General features: G+C 36.2%; 1 protein-coding gene across 50 annotated transcripts in view; it reads right to left on the bottom strand.

Moving 5' to 3' along the window:
- Positions 1–17432, bottom strand: part of BBX (BBX high mobility group box domain containing) — a 245573-nt gene that overhangs the window by 135046 nt on the left and 93095 nt on the right. For 44 of the 50 annotated variants that reach the window (XM_081067957.1, XM_081067972.1, XM_081067941.1 and 41 more), the window contains one exon: positions 8844–8917. The exons of the other annotated variants lie outside the window; for them this stretch is intronic. The gene's annotated coding sequence lies outside the window, so the exon portion shown is untranslated. The remainder of the gene's footprint in view (positions 1–8843; positions 8918–17432) is intronic. 50 annotated transcript variants of the gene reach the window in all.

The raw sequence follows: 17432 nt of genomic DNA, 5'->3' as shown, positions 1-17432 counted from the left end.
GGCACGAATAAAAGTGTTTATAAGCACTTCAAAGTAAAAATTCTAAAATATTTTCCTGCAGGCCCATTATAAACGCTAATGTATGAAACACTTTATTACAATAGAAATAAACAGTTAAAACTTCTATGATTTTGATGATTAAGTAAAAACTCATAAACGGGTGCATCTTTACTCTTAAGAAGATATATTGTAACAGGCTTATTAGAAAGATGTATCGATGTTCTCTAAAAGGTGAAAGTCTCAGTGACTTTGCAAACCAGAAAACTTTATCATTTCTTTAAGTGTTCACTTCACCTAAGGAACTGAAACACGAGCTGTACGCTGCACCAGAGGACAGGACAAAATGAATGCTACAGAGCGAGGTTTGCTATTTAAAAAGGGGACTGACAGCGGCTGCTCATTGCAAACTTTTATAATATAAGGCACCTATTTGATGATGTGGTAACTCTAATAATGCTGAAAACATAGTAGGTAGTCAAAAACTATACTGAAGGCATGGTTCAGCATTTCATGTACATGTTCATTGGGGTGGTGCCTGGAGGGGGTGGTACCCTGACTCTGCACGTGGTACCTCAGATTTTGTGGTCTCACCGTCTGTCTAAGCTGGCGATTCTTCACTGTAATTAGTGTGGCATTCCTGAAAATGCTCAGGTCAGGGTTCATCATATCAGTGGTAGCGCTTTAGTACTGAAGCCTTGTTTAAAACCAGTTCCTCCCCATCTGGCTGGCTCTCTCAAGGAACCTGTGCACTGGAAGTGCCTCTGGTAATGGTTTTCGTACCTTAAAACATTCCCTCAAGTGCAATACTTCTGCCACGAAGAGACACTTGGTCATAAATGGCCTTATAGTGACTATTAAGGAACGCTGAAATAATTACATATTTAATCTGCTTTTTAAGAAGAGTAATATAACCATGGCAGAAGCAAGAACAATTGCAAATTAAGTTATGAAAGTCAATATAAAACCAAAACACAATATTCTTATCTATCACCTTTGTAGATCAATTTGAATACAGAAATATCTTTAAATTGCCCCACCCCGCCAGAATAAAACACCTAAAAGTATACCTTAGCCAACGTTTTCTGGTACACATTAACTGAATTCAGATACGCTGTAGCATCTCTTAAAAGCCCAGCCTGAAGCAATTTGCCTGCCTTAAATCTCACCCCCTTCACATGTGCTCCACTCACAGCCACTGATGGGCTTTTAGAGAAGCACTTGGCAGAAGGCTTCCATGTCTTAACAAACCCTCACTGACTCAGCGGACACTACAAATGAGCCACAGGTACCCAGAAATGTTTTGCTGCTCATTTTAAGTTCTTAAACCTGCTAACATTTATTGATTATAGGACTTAATTGCAAACTCAAAGGCACAGAGAGACTTTTATTTTTGAAGAACACTCCTCTCCCTGAACTCAGACTAGGAAAAATAATTATTTCCAGGTAGACCAGGAGATGCTTATTAACACCAAATTCAATGGAATGCAGGATTAATGAAATGTGAACTCCTGTAATACTAATTTACCGAATGTTTACTGAGCAACTTCCACGTGCCAGCTACTGAGTCTAGGTTTTGGAGATACACCCATGAAGAACATATTCTCTAGAGTAAACTTAAGTCCCTTAGCTTCTTGAAGAAGTTATATGAAAAAACTACATGCGTGCAGTCATACAGACAATACTCATGTGTATATACAGAATATCCGGTAAATGCAGTACATATTTTACACTAAAATGCACGAAAATTCTGAGAGAATTGTTATGAGAAACTTTGCCCCATTACATTCATTCACTTTCCTGGGGAAGCACACTTCTCTATATTATAGATCAGAGGGAATACAGACTTCAATATAAAAGTACTTAATTTATCCACCACCTTTCATAGAAATACTAAAAGACGAAGTCATTTGTGAATTTATTTATACTGTTCTTAACTAGTAAAATTTTTACAATCAGTAGATTGATCCTACTGTTGAAAAGAAATACACTGCTAAAGTGTATTATATACAAAACTGTAGGTTTGAATCATTCTGTACGTAGCTTTTTGGGGAAACTGAAATTAAGGGTAGGTGAAAAAGTTAGGATACATTTCAACCAATTAAACTGACACTCACAAAATTAGATCACTGCTCAATATCTTATCCTTTAGTCTATAAGCATACAAGATGAGATAAATTTCACAAATCAATTTAAAAACATTTTTACACAAGTGTTTAAATCTCAAGTTCATTTCCTTTTGATTATATTTTCTGTTTTAGATAGGCACCAAATCACCAGAAACTGAAATTATTCTAGAGACAGAAGACACACACACATTTTTAAAAAAATGTTCAAAGACAAAACCAAGAGTTAAACTGAGTCTACATCAATATCCAATAAGTAAATGCACTATTTACTCACCACTAATCCCAAACATCCATCAACTGGTTTACCAAACAGAAAAAGCATACTACTAAAGAGTAGAAAGAAAGGCGTTCTACACATTCAATGGATTACATTTAGACTACTGAGAAATCCAAACAATCATTTACCTGACTTAAGAGCCCGCTATCAGAAGAAAAGAAGCCTTTACTTTCTGTTTACCAAAATATAAAATATATACCATTTTGTTTGAACTCACAATTGATTCACAAAAAGAATACTGCCTTGAAAAATGTGAATTGCCTTGACTATAGTACAAAAACAGATACAACTCAAGAGTAATCCTTATTCCTCAACCTAATTTTCAAATACACTCTGTTCCTAGATCACAATGAATACACATGGGAATTAATTTTTACAATGATGTGATCCCTCCATTACACAAAACACTCTGATTTTCAAGTTTTTAGACTTGTTCCTTCCCTTCTAAGAAACTCATTTTCATGTACAGTGACTTCAAAGTGGAAGAAATATGAATTCAGTAATTTCAAATCTCCCACCTCAAAGATCCAAAGATATTTTTAGAATCTTAGAGGACTATAATAAACCAGGTTTTCTTGTTTACAGACTGAATAATTATAGAGCGTATTTTAACTTTCACTTCACTCTGGTACAGAAAACCCTGTTATGGGCTGAACTGGTTGCCCTCAAATTCAGTCAAAGCCCCAAACCACAATGTGAATATATTTGGAGATAGACCCTATAAGTAGGTTAAAGTTAAGTAAGGTCATTAGGGTGCGGCCATTATCTGATATCATGTTTTCCCGAAAATAAGACCTAGCCGGACAATCAGCTGTAATGTGTCTTTTGGAGCAAAAATTAATATAAGACCAGAGTCTTATTTTACTATAAGACTCGGGTCTTAAACAATATAATGTAATATAATACCGGGTCTTACATTAATTTTTGCTCCAAAAGATGCATTAGAGATGATTGTCTGGCTGGATCTTATTTTCGGGGAAACGGTAGAACAGGTGTCCTATTAGAAGAGGAAGAGACATTAGAGCACGCTCTCTCATGCACAGACAAAAGGCCATGCGAGAACACCTGCCTAAAACAGCATTTGCCCACCTTGATCACGAACTTATAGCCTCCAGAACTGTGATGTTTAGGCCACTCAGTTTGTGGTATTTTCTTATGGCAGCCCAAACAGACTAAGATGATCTCTAAAAACAAAGAGCTTACATTTTTGAGGTAGTTTTACTCTACTAATAGTCCAGCTAAATGAGCAACTAATAGTTACAAAGACGATCCATTTATAAAAGAGAAGAGATTGGACCAACTTGAAGAATAATTCACCCAGAATATAATTTGTTATATATGTGTGATTCTAAACAAGTGGAATTGTCATTTTAGAAAAAGCATAAAGCTTTGAGCCGTAAGAGATACTGCCATGCTGTGCTTGATTCTAACAGTACGAGGAGACCATGTCTATAGAAAAGCCCTCTAAAGAGTCTAAATAACTTAACTCTTACTGGAAAATATTAACAAGAAATCTTTAAAGAGAAATGCTGATTCTTTTGAAACCAAATAGCATTTGCTATATATGGAGAAGAAATTTCAGTGACACTGTCTCCTGTTCTTGTACCTCACCTCAAGATTATATAAAATTTTATTTCTTTGATGCTGACCTTATTAATATTCAGAGTGAAGGTCATATATACACATTTGGCAGTCACTCTGTCCCTAGGACTTCTACATTCTCTGTGGCACAAAGTGAATTATTCGATCACAGGGTGACTAATATTTCTACAGGACTCATCCTTTTAGTGATAAGCATAAAGCCACTTTCAATTTTCAGTAGAATTGTAGAATAATGTATAGCTGCTTATGTATTCAGGCCAACTTTTTTGAACTCTTGGAGGAGTGTGTGTGTGTTTATAAAAATGCAAACACATTTTAGATATACATACATTGTCAGATGTTTTATAGGTATTTTATAGTGCATTCAAGATTCCTGAATTTTGATCACATTTTTCTTTTTTAAATTACCATTTATTGAGTGCTTCCCATGTACCAGACACTGTATCAGGCATCAGACATAATTACCTCATTTAATTATCACAATCCCACAAGGCAGAGATCATTATCCCATATTGAGAGGAGAAAGCAAAATTTTAGAGAAACTGATTTAAAACAAAATTTTAAACAATTGCCCAAATTTTTTCAATTAAAAATTGCTAGAACTAGAATTTATATGTAAGTTTCTCTGAATCCACAGATGTCTAAGAATGTTCCTTGCCCTGATCTTAAGGAACTATAAGCTATCAAAGAAAAGCATTTTTTATATATTTCTAATTTTTAAATCTTCTTAATCCACAAAGCTCTGGTAACAATGTTTTATAATACCTGTGGAATTAATCTAGTCAATATCAGTTAAGGAGTTCTATATGCCTAGCAATTTTCTAGAAGGCTTTGGAGGCCATAAAGCAATGTCACTGTATAGTGACTTCAGGCGGAGTACCTTAGAATCCCCCTGATGTAACTGTTAACCTCTCTACAATTTCTGCAACCTCTCTCTCCAGAATGATTCTTGAAATTGATCTTAGGTGGAGTTATTTGGCTACTATTATCTGGTAATATTTTATATCACTATGGGAGAAAGCAACCCATTTTCTCATTCTCTCCCTTTATCAAATTATTAATAGACAGTATTTGTCAAAATTCTGTAACCTATTAAACATAGGTAAAGAATTATTATAAGTATTATTATTTCCCTTCTCTAATTCTCGATGCAAACTGCACAAGGTCCACTCTGCAGTAATTTTCATTCAGTTTAAAACTACTTACAAAAACAACACTGTAAGTGTATCATATACGCTAGAAACCTTCCCTGCATGGTGGGAAAAGTGCTAATGTTCAAAACATCAAGAAATTCTTATAAACACAGTAAACACTTTGACATTGCTTTTAGTAATATTTTTTTGAATATATCTCCTCAAGCAAGAGAAATAAAAACAAAATAAACAAATGAGACTACATAAAATTAAAAAGTTTTTGCATAGCAAAGGAAACCATCAACAAAACGAAAAGACAACACACTGAATGGGAGAAGATATTGGCCAATGTGACATCCGATGAGGTGTTAATACCCAAAATATATCAAAACTCATACCACTTCACATCAAAACAAACAAAATAATCTAATTAAAAATGTGCAGAGGTCCTGAGTAGACATTTCTCCAAAGAGGACATACAGATGACCAACAGACATGTGAAAAAATGCTCCACCTCACTAATTATTGGAGAAATGCAAATTAAAACCACAATGAGATATCACCTCACGCCTGTCAGAAAGGCTATCATCAATAAATCAACAAACAGCAAGTGCTGGCCAGGATGTGGAGCAAAGGGGACCCTGGTGCACTGCTGTTGGGATTGCAAATTGGTGCAGCCACTATGGAAATCAGTATGGTGGTTCCTCAAAAAATTAAAAATAGAACTACCTTATAACCCAGCAATTCCATTTCTAGGTATTTATCTGAAGAAATTCAAAACACTAATTCAAAAAGATATATTTACCCCTATGTTCACTGCAGCATTATTTATTATAGCCAAGATATGGAAGCAACCAAAGTGTCCATAAATAGGCAGTTGGATAAATAAGATGTACGTGATACATATATACAATGGAATATTACTCAGCCATAAAAAGATAAAATCTTTCCATTTGTAGTATTATGCTAAGTAAAATAAAACAAAGACAAATACCATATGATTTCACTTATATGTGGAATCTAAAAAGCAAAACAAACAAACAGAACGGAAACAAAACAGAAACAGACTTAGAGAACAAACTGAGGGTTGCCAGATAGGAGTGGCGCTGGGGAGCTGGGCAAAAAAGGTGAAAGGATTAAGAAGTACAAATTGGCAGTTACAAAACAGTCATGGGGATGTAAAGTACAGCATAGGGAATGTGGTCAATAATATTATAATAACCTATATATGGTTTCAGATGGGTACCAGACTTACGGGGGGGAGGGGGGGGAATCACTTCACAAGTTATATAAATGTCTAACCACTATGCTGTACACCTAAAACTAATACAATATTGAATGTCAATTGTAATTGGAAAAAATAATAATACCAAAAGAAACTCTTGAATTGCATCAGTTCCTCATTCCTTACAACTTGTCACAGATAGGGTATCATAGCTCAACTATGTTCCATGGAACAACAAAAAGACTCCTGGTCAAATAATTTTACATGTTAAACAGATACATTTACTACAGGACTTCTTGGAAGCTTCTTGTACTCTGTCTGTCTAGAAGAGCTATAAATGGGATTATGCAAATATTTAGTGCAAAAATGCACTGTGCCTTCTTATCAGTCTTTTCCTATACACCCCTCTTAAGAGATCACTCCTACCCCATGATATGAGAGTTGGCCATGTGACATGCTTTGGCCAAGGAGACAGAGAGGTAGTGATTGATATGTGCCACTTCCAAGCATCGGTTTTAAGAGCCCCCATTCCTTTCTCCTTTTGCCACAAGATGTGTACATCTCAAAGAGGTTGCTCCTTCAGCTTTGGTCCAGGAATGAAGAGGACCTGGAGCAGAGTGGCAGCAGACTGATAAGGAACATGAACATGAGTGAGAAACTTTTACTGCTGGAAACCACCAAGATTTCCAATGAGTCAGGGACTCATTGGATAATGAACTACATAAATTTGCCTAAGCTGAATGATACGGCATGTATCCTAGATTAACTGGACCCTGGCATCTTTTGCCACAAAATACTTTCCAGGATTTGTTTCCTAAATTACTCCTGGTTTTGTAGAGCATCTTTTCTATTTCTTAATTAATGCTGCATTTAAGATGAACATGATCTGTAAATTTCTGCTAGTAGTCAATAAAACATCTTTTTTTGAAATAATCTGATTAACATACAGAAATCATAGATCTTGTCAGATGGCTAGTTAAAAGTAAAGACTGTCATAACAATGCTGATTAACAATTTGGTTTTTTGAACAGGTCAGATAGTGTCCTGCTTTACTTTCTATGTACGTGCTTGTATTTAGTAAATTGAGAATACTTCCACAAATTTAACTTTCTTTAAACCTCACTATGCTCAACTCTTTTGCAGATTGGCAATGGAGAATATATTTGAAACTTCAGTATCAATATTCAAATATTCTACAGTCTACTCTGCTAACCCAATAAAACCATAATTAACTGTATGCTAACTGATATTCTTAAATCTAGAATGTGTTTTTTCTAATTTAATTTTGCCTTAAAAAAGAGCACAGAAAAGACCAAAAATTATAAATAAATCCCAATGTTCTCACTGGCATTAAGACTTTGTTGGGTGTTAAAAATCGTAGTAAATACACATTCAAGCTAAATTACATAGATTTTTACTATGTGTATAATCCTAAACAATGACATTCAGAAGAACGGTTCAGAGGTATATTTATGCTCACATCATAAAAGCAACATTCAGCCATGTACTCACTAAAACAAGTAGGCACAGATATTACAGACAGATTTAATAAGTTAACAAAAATACTAATGACAGAAAAGACAAGATTAATTTTCAATTAATTAAAAAAATTAAAGGATAAGTTCATGTCCTGAAAATTGCAAGTGAACCATATTTTCTATATGTGTTCATTTTAATTGACATCAAATTCCTCAGTCTTACAAATCACCAATTCACAATGAGGCGTTCAGGCATCAGGAAAGCAACCACATTTTATTCTCAGATTCAGGAAACTCAATGCATGTAAGTAACCATTACTAAAATTAAACTTGATATATTATTGGCATATTTTAAACCATTAAAAAGTTTTTCCTAAAGAAACAACTTTGAAAATAACTTAATGTACGAGACAACAGATGGAGTATCTACAAATTCCAGAGTTTGATATAATTTGTCACATGTATATATTTTACAATCTCAACTTTTTCTTCACTGTGTGGTTTTCATATTCAAGTCTCATGATGATGCTATACATGCCTCTATTAATTTTCATAGGTAAAATAATACCCTCCATGATGCTCTGATACTGATTCATTTTTCAATTAAAGCCATGGCAGTAAAAAACATAAATAAATACTTTTGGGGGAATGACCAATTTGATATTTATTTAGTTATAGATATTTAGGACTTGAATAAACTGACTTTTCACCAACAGTATATTACTGTGGAGAAACAAATTAGAGATTTTGAAATAGTTCATTTTTATAAATTCATGACTTCAAAGGAAAATTTAACTTACTTGATGAAGATTAAAGTGTCACTTTAAAAAATTATAATAAAATTGTCAAGAAAAAAAATACCCACTTATCACATTTCCCTGATCAATATGGAAGGTGAATCCATCAGGTGGGAAAAAGTTGAGACCAGCTCTGATGGCACAAAGTCCTTGCCTGCTTCCCTGCTTCAAGGTGAGTAAGATGCACTTGCAGTGCTGTTCTTACCGGTCAAGTCAAGACTATCCATTGTGATTTCAATGGAACATCAGAATTTCCAGCTTCTGTGATGCAGCAGGATTCTGTGAAAGACCCACAGCAGAAGTAGTTAAAATCCCCCCAAAAATGAGGTAACAGCCAAACCATCAAAATCAGGCAAATTATTAAAAATTCCTATGTTAACACTATTTAGAGAAAGTGGCCTAGAGTGTTTATGCCAATTTTAATTTATCAAAAAGACCGTCACTAAAATTATTCAATGGAAATTGGGAGATTCAAGTTACAGAGACTGTAATTAAAGAATTCCAGGTGATCACTTCTCAGCTTTTTGGCTAAAATTGGGTATAGAATTACAGGCAAATCCCTTGGAAAAACATGAGTTAATTGGCATCCTGACTAAATTCAAGGTATTTTTAAATGACTGGCCCAACTCAACCAGACAAGCTATGGTTCTGATATTAATATCTTATAATTTATCTTTTAAATTTTTAAACATAATGAGTGAAGCAAGATAGTTTTTTTTAAAAAAACAAAAAAACCATGGGGTATGGTGGAAGCACAAATAGAGAAAATCTGAATTCACATTCAACTACTACGTGAGAGACAATTTCCTGCCCTCCAACCCCTTTAGATTATGACAATATATTTCTTTATGATCAGTAGGCTCTAACACACTCTAGAAATAGGACCTCACTACTGGCTTACAGCTTTATCAATACTATCAGTCATTTTATAGCTTGTCTGAAGTTTTTTCCCTGATCACTATGTCAGTATGATATGGAAGAACTGGCTCTTACACATTAAATATCAAAAATGTGTAATGATTCATTTGAGTAATCCTATCTAGACTTAGATGATTCAGTTGTCACCCAGCACTACTGAAGAAAACATTAGCTGGAAAGAATGAATAAAATATTAAATGGTCTCATGTAGCTGCACACAAGACACTACTCATTCATCCGTATTTTTTAAAACAAAGCTATGGATGAAAGAATAAATCCAGATCTTTGAAGCAAACTACAAAGGATACATACGAATACTTTCAAATTAAATGACCTCGGTTTTGCTAAGGATTCTACAATTCCAACTGACTAAATAATGGTGCAAAAGTCTATTCTTAATAATAAAACAAGCAACTAACATTATTAAAACTTCTGTTGTAAGAAAATCACACACTATCGTATATTTATTTGCATATTTTTTCTTCATATAAATCCATAAAAGCTATCATTGAGGAACCATTAAAAGAAATATTGTAAAATAAATGAGTAAAAATTGTGATGCAAAAAAATAACTATAAGTGTCAGGTAAATAAATTGGTATAAACCAAAAATTCAATATAATTTGTACTGCCAAAATTTGTACTGCCACCATTAATTTTGACAGTATGGATGTAATTCTTATTTTGGTTGATTTGTTTACTTTTTAGTTTAAGAAATGAGCACCCGCTATCTGAGAAAATTAAATATGCTAATAAGTCCTATCTACAGAACCTCTTCTAGGATCAAAAATAAACTGTCAGTGACCTTCGGGTACCCTTTTAGATTATTATTTTTTTTACAATTAGACATATACCCCCAAAATGGACCATAACTATACCTTATTTTGATTACTGTTCAGTAATTTATCACCTGTGATGAGTGGAAAGGGAAAAGATGGAGGTTGGCTGTGCTGTGGCCAATATGGGTTTTAAAAGTCTTAGGATAACAAAGAGTTGGATTTAACTTACTAGGAGAGAGAGAGAAGCCAGGGAATCAGCCACAGAGCAGAATCAATTTCAAGGCTGAAGACCCTGCCTGAGACAGACTCCCTTTGATAGCCAAACTTAGAGACTCCAGATTTTATCTGGCTATTACAAATGCCTACATGAGGAGCTTCAGAAAGGCAGTTTCAGCATAAGCTGTTCTGCATTTAAATTGCAAGTACTTCACAAAGTGTTTGGATTTGATGGACATGGATGGCTATGTGAGGTGTCAGAAGGACAGGTGGGCAAGCAGAGGGAAATGCCTTCAGTGTGAACATAACACTGCAACATGGTGGTTTGAATGTGCCCTTAGACCGAAGCCAGGGCAGATTTTCCTCAGAGCCGACCCTGCCTGTCTGTGTTCTCTGGGTCCGTTAGCTTCTTCTCAATCCTTACTCTCTCACACCCCACCTTGGTTCCTGACTCCCCATGATTTAGCTCCTACTGCCTCACTCAGAACCTGTTCCCTTTCCCTTTATAAGGCCTCTCTTTCCCACCCATAGTGCTGCCCCCCACAGAATGCCCACCTAGCCAGGACTGATCTGGCATAGCTCAGGATTCCCTCTGAGAAACTTCATCACAGCAGGTGAACAGCTGGCTATCAAAGATCTATGATTTGCCTCTTACCACAACAGGGCATATGACCTGAAACCTAAAAAAATCCCATCTTAAATATCTAGTCTAAGCAACCAATGAAATATCCCAAAGCAACTGGCTGTCTGCCACAGTTTACATATTGCCCCTCGGGGTGCTATGTTTTGAAAAGCTTATTATAGTAAAAAGGGTGAGATGCCACTTCTTACAATGAGGCCGACTCCCAATTAGTGTTAATGTCCAGTATAACATTCAGAGGCACATCATGGCAAAATCCCCTTCTATGCCAACACTGTGTGTTTTGCACCCTGATGTCACAACTACCTCGTCAGTGCCGAACGGACTCCAAGGCAACCATGTTGCCTACTTACATGGAAGAATATTTAATTCCCATGAATGATTGCTTTTCTGATGTTTTCATCAATTCTCTGGGTAATAGATTAAGCTTTAACTAACTCATTTTCATACATAACCCTAATTCAATCAAGCTCAATAAAAGTCATTCTGGACTGCAATTATTTGCTAAGGAACAATTACATTCAAATGAAAAAAAAAATCGCTGGGCATCATACAATGCATGGTACAGATGCCTCTTCATTTATGAGGCCAGAAACAACAACAAAATAGCCAAACTGCTAGAAAGAGCAATAGATATTTTTCCCTCATCCTCCTGAAAATAGAATACTCATGCTTTTACACCTGAAGAAAACAAAATGAAGCACCCAAGAAAGCAAATTTTTAAATTATAATTTTCAACTAGGTTTATACTTTGAAAGAGGCTGTATTTCTAATCTAAGAGTCAGCATGACCTCTGAGAACTACAAGTCCAATTCAGAAATAACAGTCTTAATATCCACTCTTTTCCTAAATCTTCCTTCCACTGGCTTCCTCCATTTTCCCAATAATATGTACTCCAATCTGCACTTTATAATGCAGCTTTTCTTAAGTTTTCTTATCTTAAAACTACTTCTTTACATAAATACAATTCGTATATTTTCCTCCAATCAGTCATTTATATACTATATGTTTACAAATAAAACTTAAATGTTGTTTATAAATGCACTTAATCTTACTTCTATATAATGTATCATATTTATAGTCCAAAAAGATTCTCACTGATTTAACTAAAACCTTCCCTGTCCTGTGTGTGTATAAGGCCCTCCGATCCACCACCTAACTATGCCCTGTATTCTTTTAATCCCTCAATAGTAGCATCAGGTGCATTACACAATAATGTAGTACCAAAAATGCATACTAGAAATTATGCGATTTTGGCTAATGAATTCCACGCTCTGGTCACTGTGGTCCACCACAGGCCAAAGGATGTTTTTCCTAGAAATGATAAGCTGATAGTCCGGTCTGCAGTCAAATCATTTGCTGAAATAAAATATCTTCATATAGACAAAGATAACTGTAGGGAGATATACATGCATCTATATATATATACACACACACACACATACGTGAGTGACTGTGTGTGTGTATACATGTACATATATACAGCACATATACATCTACATCAAACATGCTTATCATATATACATTACATACATACATATGTATGTATATGTGCTTTTTAACAAAACTGTTATCTTTATTCATACTTTATTAGTGACAATAGAAGATATGAATAAAGACACTTAAAATCACCCACCCTGCCAGTCTTTGTAGTTAAAGCTTAAACCACAGCTATTTCACAGACATTTTTGACCAGGCACAAATCTTTCACAGAAATTACAAGTGTCAGCTATACTGTGAATGGAAATCTCTTAAAAGAAAATGCAAATCTGAGTACCTCTTTGTCACTTTGCATTTCCTCATGACCCAGAGCCTTTCAGTTAAGAAAGCTTAAATATAGTGATAAAGGCAAAATAAGTCTTAAGGGAATGTCCCTAGATATCCAAGAGTAAACCAAAGTAACTACTACTAAGTCATTACAGATGTGTCCACCTGTTTGGACTTCCCAGGAAGGTGTTAGAAAACACTAGCAGGCAAGACAGGAAACTCAAGCACTCATTTTTTGACAGAGACCTCTTATGATAGCAAGATGAAAGATTTGGAAATCCTCTCCCCTTTATTCCTCAATATTTACCAATTAGAGAAGTACACTTTAAAAACTACCTACCACCTATCTATATGCCAACAGCACAGAGATGCAAACAATATACAGTTTGAGAAATCATTAATGACCGACTATGTATTAACACTGAAACAAGTATTACAAGAGTTGCTGATCATCTATCTATTTGGGTAATCGCGCAGGCGGCCGCCCGTTACTTGATAATAGACAAATGTGTAATGTCAAAATGGTAAGCAAAGAATTCAAAAATAGTTAGAACGTACTAGGGTATCTTCATGCAGGGAACGAACAAAGCTGGAACCTCAAACACCGGTGGCGATGTGGGGAGATGATGGAGGAGGGTGTTACAGGGACAGGCGCAGGACAAGCCATGGTTCAATACTAGGAAGCATGCTATTAGGTTGGTGCAAAAGTAATTGCGGTTTTGGCCATTCTGTTTAACCTTTTAAACCGCAATTACTTTTGCACCAACCTAATAGAAGGGCAGGAGGCAGATCTGGTTGAAGGGCAGGGTTCACGTCAGAAAACAGAACATGAAATGTGGGCAAATGAGAAAGTAACGCAATTTGCTCTTTTTTTTTTTCCCCTCTCACCACAGTTTCATAAACAGCAGAGTACAGTCAACAGCATGGTGTTCTGCAAAGTATACTGACCTTTAGTGCCAAACCGTGCATCTACCCTTTACTCCCCTGCAATCATGGACCAATTCCTGAGACTCACTAAGTTTCCACTCCACATCTGCAAAATGGGCATAACAATCCCCACACCTCTAAAGGTTGCCTTAAATTAAATTATTAAATTAATACAAAAGGCTTGGCAGATAGTAAGTGCTCAATAAATGCTAGTAGTCTCACTAGAGTTAAAACTAAGCGGTAGAAAAGCATTTAATAAAGGTACATTGTGAACACACTTAAGTTTGCCTGGCATATTCTCAGCATTTAGATGCTAAGTGAATTGCTAGTTTCAAATGGTGATTCACTGTAGATTTTGTTTTACTTTAGGTGGTTTTTAACATATGTTTAATTCTGACAGTCTGAGAAACCACATTTTTACTCCTACCAATTTCAAGGTGCATTAGCTAATTTGATAATGTGGATATTTTATCATAATGCTCATTTGCCATAGATTGTTGTTTCAGGGACCATGGTGCAACCATGAATTTCTGCACTTTCCTTAAGTAAAGGTGGAAAATGAGTAGGTATTAGTCCAGTCAGATGGCCTGGCAGGGAGGCACTGAATGCCTCTTTTATATTCCTGTTAACTGTATAAATGTGCCTTTGACCTTCTCAGTTAGGGAAACTGCACGTTTAAGGCAGAAGGAGTTTCACTTCCAGGAAGAGTATGAAAACAAGCTTGCCTGCAGATACATCAGGAATGCCGACAAGAAACTGCCAGGTACTTTGGGAAGATTCATTAGCGCCATCAAGCCACTGAGCACTGAGCTGGAAAATAGAAGATTAAGATAATCCAGCCCTGTGGATATCTCGCCTATGCGTTATGTGGGTTAGCCCATGTAAACCCTGGCCTACACACTTTAGGAATTAGCCTGTACTGTCAGGGAGGGGTTCTGTGAATGAAACCCACTGAGGAACCTCAGGGCGACCTGGTCCTTTGAGGTAAGAAATTGTTCCTGCTTTCACATCAGCAATAATTCACAATATACAGAAAATCCCTTGCTTAACTTAGTCCAAAGTTATTTGATAAAAAAAGGAAGTCAGTCATTAGCAATTTACGTAATTTTTAATGGAAAATACTCTGTTCTATGAAGTAAAGGACACTAGTCTTTCCCTTTAATTAAGTTGCACAAATACAATTTAAATATAAATATAATTTAACTTTTTGCTACGTTATGGAAAAGCACGCTTCTATTAAAATTTATATTTTGTTGTGCTAAAACAACAACAACAAAAAACACAACTGTACTATGCAGAAAGAGTCCCTTTCCCTTTCAAGTGTGCCTAAAGCATTACTAGCAAACAGCATAGCAGAAAGACTCTTGCTCCAGATACGGGAATTGCAAGAATATTCCTATATAAAGGCACAAAGGAGTCTGCTCACAAGTGATCTGCAATAATCTCTCTTTTGAAGTTATTTATTCACAAAAGCAGGTATTCCTGGGACAAATAATACCATCCAGTAATTAGCTATTTTAAATCACAAAGATCCAAGAAACTTTCCTAAGAGGGAAACAGAGAAGTCCAATCAAACATTTCCATAGCTGAAACACAGACAGATGGACGAGAAAAGCCATTCAGCTGGGTAGTGACCAAGCTGGGGCAACACCCCACAGAGCTTTTCCCAGTACGCCACACGGCTGCCCCGTAGAATCTGATGTCACTGTCCACTAGATATTCCATTAAATCATGGAATCACAGTGTTGGAGGCAGATGGGAATTAGAGGTCACTCTAGTTCAGCCCCTTCTACCACACAGCAATCTAGATGCAGCTAGGCCAGCACCCAGGGCTGCCGCCATGAGAAAGAGCATTTGCCCCCAGAGCAAATGGCTCTTCCAGGCTATCATCCATCAATTTGATCTGCACTTTGCTATCTGTAGACTAGACCAGCGGGGGGGGGAGGGGGGGGTTCCAGACCAGGTTACATCACACCCCTATTCTTCCTAGGGTCTTCCATAGCAGCAATGTTCAGCGAGCAGAGGATCATAAAAAAGGGCCTAACTTTTCATTCTCGGGGTTAAGTCAGAGAATGCTTCTTGACTCCAGAACACTTTCCCCTTTCTGGTCTGAAAGTAGAGATAACCTTTGTGTTATAGAAGCAAGCACGAAAAATAATTCTTTGTGTTTCTCAATATTCTCATAAATACTTTGGGGTAAAAAGTTAATGTTGGTTGTACATGTGTGGAGGAAAGGTGGGATAAGGGAACTCTGTACATTCTCTTCTATTTTGCTGTGAATCTAAAAAATAAAGTTTATTAATTTTTTTAAAAAGCTAGTATCAATTTACTTCATTTTAACAATATTAAAATTACATAGTGACTGGAGAATGCCAAGCCAATGCCAGTTGAGACTATATAAACAGTAATTCTTAAATTACTCACTCCCTTAAATGCTCACTCCCACCAGAAACCCCCAGTACCAATTAAAATTATGTCCTTGATTAAGACTCAGCACACGCCCTACAACCACCTCTGTAGTACAGTATAAATGCTCCACTGGTGTCTAATCCTCAATAAATGCCTTCTGCATCCTCAATAAATGCTCCTATGGCAGTCAATTATTTAAAGTAATATAAAATATGTGGATCAAATTAAGACAACTCAAAAAAGAAATCAAAGCAAATATTCTCCAAGTACCCCCACTGGTAGACACAAGGTTTATTCTTTGTCACTAATTCCAGTATGGTGACCCTCAGAGCTCACTATTATGAAACTCCAGGGGCCACCAAGTCATGGGGAATACAAGATGACAGGCGTATCCTGAAGCTGCCCTAGAGACATCTGTAATAACCATGGTTCTCAATACCGCTAACAGTACTTGAAAACTTTAACATCTTTCCAAAGAAAACCAAATTTTGTCACCTTTCCAGTTAAAAAGGAAACTCACTTGTGGAAGCCTTATTTAAATGGGAAAAAAATCGGCCACGAAAGTGTATTTTTCTAAATAGGTGGTCCTCCACTTAAAGATGATTCAATTCATGATTTTCCAAGTTTACCACGGTGTGAAAGCAATGTGCAAGCAATGTGCACTCAGTAGAAACCATTCTTCAAATTTTGAATTTTGATCTTCTCCTGGGCTGGAGATATTCAGTACGAAGCTGTCTCCTGACACTGGGCAGCAGCAGTGAGCAGTGGGCAGCGGCAGTGAGCTGTGGGCAGCAGCTCCCAGGCAGCCCCGCGATCACAACTGACACTGGTGCACTGTGTTGCCAGCCTATTTTGGATATTGTGTTCTGAGAACATTTAAGGAAGGCTACGCAAAGCTACGGTGTCGAATAGGTGAAGTGTATTAAATGCATTTTTGACTTGCAATATTTTCCATGTATGATGGTTTCATCAGGATGTAACACCGTCTTAAACTGAGGAACATCTCTACTGGCCTTTCTTAAACAGAAAATGAGACACACATGTTTTTGCCTGCCCGGTATGTACGTATCTCCAATTTTCTGGTAAAAAACATTGATTTTGGGGAAAATAGTCCTTGCTCACAGTTCATATACCTTGAG

The sequence above is a fragment of the Rhinolophus hipposideros genome, assembly GCF_964194185.1.
Source record: "Rhinolophus hipposideros genome assembly, chromosome: 2".
NCBI classification, from domain to species: domain Eukaryota; kingdom Metazoa; phylum Chordata; class Mammalia; order Chiroptera; family Rhinolophidae; genus Rhinolophus; species Rhinolophus hipposideros.
This window is presented reverse-complemented; position numbering and strand designations above follow the sequence as displayed.